This window comes from Carassius carassius, chromosome 15 (assembly GCF_963082965.1).
Source record: "Carassius carassius chromosome 15, fCarCar2.1, whole genome shotgun sequence".
NCBI classification, from domain to species: domain Eukaryota; kingdom Metazoa; phylum Chordata; class Actinopteri; order Cypriniformes; family Cyprinidae; genus Carassius; species Carassius carassius.
The window spans coordinates 23,704,320-23,710,319 of record NC_081769.1 but is presented as its reverse complement, the minus strand read 5'-3'; positions in this window follow the sequence as shown (position 1 = coordinate 23,710,319).

Below are 6,000 nucleotides of genomic sequence, written 5' to 3'. Positions count from 1 at the left end.
CACTCTCTCTAACATACCGAAGTATTCGTGTTCACACATCCAGAATCATATAGTACACAGAGTGGCAGAAAAATGCTTAAATAAAACTTGATTTTCAAACCAATAACTTTTTTTTTTTTTGTATGAGCAGTCAATGAGTGCTTGCTAAACGTTCAAATACTTGGCTAGTGCTTGCTGTAGCAGTTGCAGTGCGCTTCAGAAATCCTCCACCTTCCCCAGCCCCACCTTTACAGATCTGTGAATCATGTATGCTATATGGGGGTTATTTCATATATGTTATATGTGCAGCGTCAGTATTTCTTACATGCTCAAGTATGGAAGTAGCAAGACTCAGTACTTGCTCGGCCACAGTATAAGCAGCAGCGTAGCAGAACTATTTCACCAAAAACCAAACACATTGTCATATGCATTACCATGCATATGCCTTTGAGAGTTTTCATGACACAAAAAAAAAAAAAAAAAAAAAATATATATATATATATATATATATATATATATATATATATATATATATATTTATATATATATATATATATATATATATATATATATATATATATATATATATATATATATATATATTAGTGACTTTTAATAATATTAAATAATAATAAGGAACCCATTTCTGGTGTTGATAAAGGGGTACTTGAAAACAACTATGGTGAACTGAAAATCGTTGTCTGTAAAGAGCAATTCCACAACAAAGAGATCAGAATCAGATGGAGGTGGAATAAGGATAAGAACAGGTGAATGGATGTAAGGCTGTGATCAACCGTGCTGTGACAGTGGGGAGAATGAGAAAGAGAGAAAAAGAGTGTGAGAAAGAGAAAATCTCTGATTTTGTCCAAATAACAGAACCTGTCCAAATAACAGAATGCTGACAAGTTCGGCCCAAAGCCATCAACATCACAGAGGAAGAGGAACTCCGCTTGGACATCCAGTGGTGCAGAGGCAGAAATACTTAGCAGCAAGCTTGATTTATTCACACACTCACATGAACTTAAGCGGAACTGATTAAACAGATAAACAATTAAAATCAATAGAGGATCATATTCTGCACATTTCATAAAGGCTAAAAAAGCACTGCTAGAAGAAGCCACTGGATATGCATATTACAGTGTGTGATGCACACAATGATCATGCGATCGTACAAGTGGGATAGTGATATAAACACAATGTCTTATCACATTGCCCACGCAAGCCTATGGATAGGCAAGTAAACTAAATATTATTCTAATTTCATTCGTTCATTAGCATGTTCCACAGGTGTCGCCTCTAGCATGCAAATGAGTGAAACTGTGAGGGCGAATCAGATTATTTCCAATTCTAATTCCCTCTCAAGTGGAGAGGATCTCTCAGCCGACTGCTGGAGAGGCCAAACTCACTGTGCGCTCGTGTCCACAGCTGTCAATAAAAAATAAATCACTTGAGCGACCATGCAAAGCTTTTTGTTTTTTGCAGAAAAAGAGACAGGAACAGCTGTAGCACTGTACTGCGCTCAGTGTTTCATTTCTTAGAAGTAGAGCAGGTCTTACTCAAGTTTTTAAAAACCACAAGTTTAAGGGGTCACAATGTTTAGAGTAATTTAGAGAAATTTTTGGTCACTTATGAATATGTTAAAAACAATAGAACACACAGAGAAAAGATATTTCCATCAAGCAATTCTCTGGGAAAACGTAGTAGTATCTAAAACATTGTTTATCTACATTTTTGAATAATTCAATGAATCTCATTTGCTTATTTTCTTTTTATATGACTTTCTTATTATATTTTCCCTTCTGTGGAACACAAAAGAGGGGTTCAGACAATATTAGATCCCATTGGCTTTCACTTTATGGAAAAAAAAATACTTTAGGGTCAGAATTTTTTTTAATGTACATTTATGTGATCAAAAATATAGTAAAACAAATGTTGTATACAATTATTTTATGAATATAATAATATTGTGAAATATTAACATTTAAAATAACTTTTCTATTTCAATATATTTTAAAATGTAATATTGTGATAGATATTTTATTCACCATACTCTAGTATTTAGTGTCACATGATCCTTCCGAAATCATTTGGAGCTCAAGAAACATTTCTTCTGGTTATCACAGTTGTGCTTCTTTTTGTAGAAACCATAATATAAGTATTTTAGAATTCTTTGATGAATAGAAAGTTCAAAAGAACAGGATTTAATCAAAATAGAAATCTTTTGTAACATTATAAATGTCTTTAGTGTCACTTTTGATCAGTTTAATATGTCCTGATTAAACAAAAGTAACACTTTTTCCAATTAAAATACACATACACACATGCCAGTAATTGATGTCAGGATTCTCATTTTTGGATGAATTATCAGATCTTTCTCTATTAGATCAGATGCATTTCAATGCGTAATCACATCCACGAATATTTTGGGTGATCAGATCACCCAAAAACAAACAGACATGTCAATGGCTATGTATCTATTTGACCTCCGGAAGAAGTGCCAGAACACTGGCTGTTATGGGCAGTCACCTGAATAACACAAACACCAACTTTAACACTTTGAAAGCCTGAATAGGTGTGAAAGACAGCAAGAGAGACTGAGAGAAAGAGAGATAACGGAGCAGAATACAGTAATTGTGGCGAGACCACAGATCGCACTGGATGTGCATCTTCATTCATAGAAGCGTCATGTCACCTGTGGCTCACTTTCACCACCGCACACGTCCACACATCAACACCTCCCTTTTCCTCTCACACTGCCACTTCACCCCCAATTAACACCTGCACACACACACACCACCGACCCGGCATCACCTAGGTCAACCCGAGCGCTTCAGTAAATATCACACACTGTCTGCGCTCTAACTGGAGTCAAACAGGAGCTAAATCAGAGTCCTCCTTTAGGTGAATACACACTCCACACACACACATGCACATTTAACTGTAGCTGTTCATATACAGGCTGCACAGTAGGGCAGATACTCGACTGTGTGTCAATTAACAAGCTCACAGAATGTGTTAAATATAACTGACTGCCAAGACCAAGGAACTAAAAATGGTACATCAACTCACTGATCAATGGTAAATGCAATCTAAAGCTCTTTTGCTTCTGCTGTCATTTTGCTTATAAATAAAAAAGCAGGCAAAGAACTGGCAAAAGGTTGAAATGCACTTCCTAACCTAATCAACAGATGACTCATTTTTCGTTTCAGTACCGCTTTTGCCCCTAGGGACCCCCCTGTTGCCATGGTAACCACATCAGTCGAGAGTTGCCGTCATTGGTGCCAATCAGAGTGACCGCCATGATGGCAGGGCAGGGCTCTTTGAAGAAGGTGGGTTGTCCAGCTTAAAAAACAACATGCCAAAACAAAACATGACGCAATTAAAACTAATGGAAAATATTTAATATCATTAAACGGATGATGCATTGGTGTCAAATCAAAGCAAAGAATGAAGCTGACACAAGTGCATGTGCATACCAAGCAAATTACCATGTAAAGGTCCTGACATCTCTGTCTCCTCATCTCTGGAGCAGGAGTAGATATCAATGGAGTTGTTATTGAGTGTCCTTCATTGATGCAGACACCACAGCCACCATCCAGCAGACTTGTACCTGATTAGAGATCAGCTAATACTTCTGCCTTATTACACCACAGTCTACCACTACGTAGTTCAGCAGACTGAATTATATGGTGCCTTTGTACCTTCTCTATTGTATTAAGTGTCTGTTATGCTACACTGAACAGAAAATGGTATATAGAGAAATCAGATTTTTGCTCATGATGCATCATATTGTGCATCTGAGGTCTTTGTAGAGAGGGATGTTTTAATGTTTCTAAATGTCTCTTATGGTCACTAAGGCTGCATTCATTTGATTAAAAATAGAATAAAAACAATATAATATCGTGAAATATTGCAGTCTTCTGTATCACATGATTCTTCAGAAATAATTGTAATGTGCTAATTTTGTGCTCAAGAAACAATCTTTAAAAAGTTTTACTATCAAATTATTTTTAAACTATTAAACAGTTTTGTTTTTTTTACTGTGGCCCAGTAGTGTACAACATAACAAACTCTCCACAACACAAGGAAATTTGCACAACACAATGGAAACAAGCAGCGACACAACAAAATTAGTTCAAACCAATAGAAATGAGCTCCAACACAATGAAATGAGCACAACACAACAGAAACAAACCACTACGCAACAAAATTAGCACAACACAAAGGAAACAAGCTGTAACAACAAAATTAGCACAACACAACAGAAACAAACCACAACACAATGGAAACAAGCCACAGTACAGCAAAATTAGCACAACACAATGAAATTAGTACTATGCACTGTGTTATGGAGATTTCATGTTGTGCACTACTGGGCCACTGTAGTTTTTAAATATTCAATAGTCAGTGTGGTTAAATCGTCTGCTAAATTATTATATATAAAATAAAAAAAAAAAAAAAAAAATAACATTTATTTTTATTTTTATTACATATCAAATGGACTAACTTTATCAAAATGTTTATAAACTGTATATAACAACAAAATGTAAAATATCTGTATTTGAATTGTGCAGAAACCCACCTTCTATCATGCCATGGTGTCGCGCTACACAAAAGCTATTGTCCTCAACTGTAAATAGATAAAACAGTAATTTCAACAACCTGCAACACATATCAAAATGAAGCGTAACCTGAGGTGAAAAATATACAAAAAAAAAGGTGATGGAAGAATGTGAAGACTTTTCACTTTTATAACATATTCTTAATTTAATTATTAAGTAGAAGCACAATTCTCATAATGTGACAAACATCCTCATTTAATATATGCAGTGTACAATCAATTCTATGGAAAAGAGAAAAAAAAACAGACAAATGTGACCTAAAAGTAATCAGAGCAACATTCAATTAGACGTAAAATAAAGGTTCCAGATCCTGTAGTGAACTTTAAGAGACGTGGAGACTTCTAGACTTTGAATAACTGTAATCTTTCTGCACACCTCAAGTGATCAAATAACCACATCCATTCATAAAACCAGGAATACAAAGACAAATCATGAATTTCATTTTAGTTTGAGATGTAACAAAACAGGCCCCCCATGACATGTCTGACATGCACGAGTCTCCCGTCTCTCGCCCAGTAGAGAAGACTGTTTGTTTGTACAATCAATAAACACTTTAAGCTGAGAGAGAAAAAAACAACAAATAAAATGTTGTGCCGCTTGGCTTTGATCTTTAGAATGGTGGTCAGATTACGAGTGACAGAAATGGAGTGGTGTCTGGTGGTCGTCGTACTGTTTGATGCATGGCACGAGATTGGACGAGATGTGTGTGAGCACGCCATAGATCTCATTTCTCAGTGCCGGCTGTGCCTTTCTGACAGCAGACTTTATTGCGGTGGAAATGTGTTAAGCCAAATAACGAGGCATACGGATTCTATGCAAAAAAAGAGTGAGAGCAATGTGGAACCTTATGAATTTTGAGCTTAAAGGGTCAACCAGCTTGCTCTTCTCATTGAAATGGCATAGTAGCAGATGAATTTGTAGATTTATTGACCATAAGAGGAGAACATATACAATTCTTCATCTGATCCACAATTGTGTAAGCAATACCTATAAAGTGGAAAGATTAGGCAAGTCACCAATCGAGATTGCAGGAATATCAGTAGCTGCATTTCTCTGTATTTTTAAATGAGACTTGTGGGAGGACAAGAAATTATAGGGAGAGGCAGATAACAAAGAACACAAGAAAACTTTGCATGATTGTTTAAGCCGATAACATGTCACAAACCACCCATAGCACATTCACTGACCATTTAATCCATCTAAACCAGTGCTTCTCCACCTTTGTGAATCCAAGGCTCCCATTTTCCACAATATTACTCAAAGCTCCCACGATTTTTTCAGTTGTTTGACATTTACTGGATAAAGGTTAAGTATTTTATTTGTGACTTACAAGTTCTACCTAATAAAATATATTCATTATAAAAGTGCATATGCAGTTTTTCAGCTGTAAAAATCACAC